This window comes from Egretta garzetta, unplaced genomic scaffold (genome assembly GCF_000687185.1).
Source record: "Egretta garzetta isolate BGI_Z169 unplaced genomic scaffold, ASM68718v1 scaffold737, whole genome shotgun sequence".
NCBI classification, from domain to species: Eukaryota; Metazoa; Chordata; class Aves; order Pelecaniformes; family Ardeidae; genus Egretta; species Egretta garzetta.
The window spans coordinates 8321-9869 of NW_009260195.1; the positions used below are offsets into that span (position 1 = coordinate 8321).

General features: G+C 53.5%; 1 protein-coding gene across 1 annotated transcript in view; it reads left to right on the plus strand.

Moving 5' to 3' along the window:
• MEGF6 (multiple EGF like domains 6) overlaps positions 1-1549 on the plus strand; it is a 117524-nt gene that overhangs the window by 5272 nt on the left and 110703 nt on the right. The window lies entirely within an intron of this gene.

A 1549-nucleotide genomic window follows, 5' to 3' on the forward strand; every position in this document is an offset into this window, starting at 1 on the left:
GGGCAGAGGAGGGGGGCGGGGCTGGGGCAGGCAGGGGACGGGGGGCAGCCGCGGGGGCGCTTGTCTGCTGCGTTTGTGCGTTCCAAACCCACTAGTGTTTGTTTTTATAAGACCTGTATCTGTGCCTAGAGTACGGGATTGCAACATTCCCTAAAAACCAGAACCAACCTTGCTCCGCACCCCCGGACACAGCCCTGCCCGCTCGGGAGCCAGGCTCCGCTCCGCAGCCGGTGAGCCGAGCATCCCCGGGCGGCGCTGCTCCTCGTTCCTGGCAGGGTGCTGGGTTTGCTGCTGGCTGTGTAACTGTCCCGAATTAGGGAACAGCAGAAGGTGGCTTTGCTCAGCCCTCAGCAGTGAAACTTGGAGGAGCAACAGCGCTGTCCCGGGGGGGCTGGAAGTGGATTTTCCAGCAGCAGGACACAGCAGGATTTTTAAGCCTGGGTTCCGTTAGTTCTGGCTCATTCAACATTTTCTGTGCCAGGGACTCCTTAAAACACAAAAGCAAACAGAAACACTGAAGATAAAGTATCTCCTACGCGGTTCTTTCCACTCTGCAGCATCCAGATATCCTCAGGCAACTGGGGCTGTCAAAATATTTGCATCTCCTCGAGAACCCACTCGGGCTGGCTTAAGGATCCGAAGTCTGATAGCGCCCACCAAGAGCGGGGGGCTGAGATTGTTTGGGGTGCGTTGGGGGCAGAAAGCAGCCCGGGATTAGTCCTGAGCTGCCCCACATTACTATTTCTTGGAATACCTTTCCCTCCTCATCTCTGAGCTTCTGCAGGGCGGATGGGGAGCGACTGCGTGCTGCCGTGCAGCCCTTCTCATTTGGGGTGAAAAGGACGGTGTTTCCCAGTGAACACTCGTGGCGTCGGCACCGCCTGCGCCCCCGGTGTCCTCCTGCACCCTCCTGCACCCTCCTGGACCCTCCTGGACCCTGCCCTCCGCACGGAAGCCGGGGCCGGGCTGGCAGATGGCTCTGGGCAGCAAGAGGATCCAGATGGATCCGCGCCTGATTGCGCGCTGCTCCGCTGCCGGAGTGGCTGTAAATTGCTTTCTCAGCTGCTCCTGGAGCATGAGTATTTCCTCCATAATTTGTTAACAGCTCATACAAAACAAAAATTGGTGTCTGCTTTTATTTTTCTCAGCTGTGCTTCCATATGCTGGCTGGCACACGAGAGCAGCCAAAGGTTTCCTTCACGGGAATGAATGGTTCACCGTTATTTAGGGTTTTTTTTTTTTTGTAGAAACACTCAGACAAAATCAAACAACTAGGCTGATTTAGGGTAAATATTTTCAGTGGACGTGTACAACACATCTGCTGTGCCAAATATTTGTTGTTGTTTGTCTGATTTGCTTTGGTGGAGTGGTTTCATGTTCTGCCAAAGGAGCTTTTTAAAAATCGGCTTCAAAAGTTTTACCCGTGTTTCAATTTTCACGTACACACGGCATCAAATTTCCGGGGGAAAAAAGTGTCGCTTTTATTTATTTATGCTTCAGATCAATCCCTGCTTTCCTACCCCAGCTCCTGCCCTGGAAGGAAAACAGG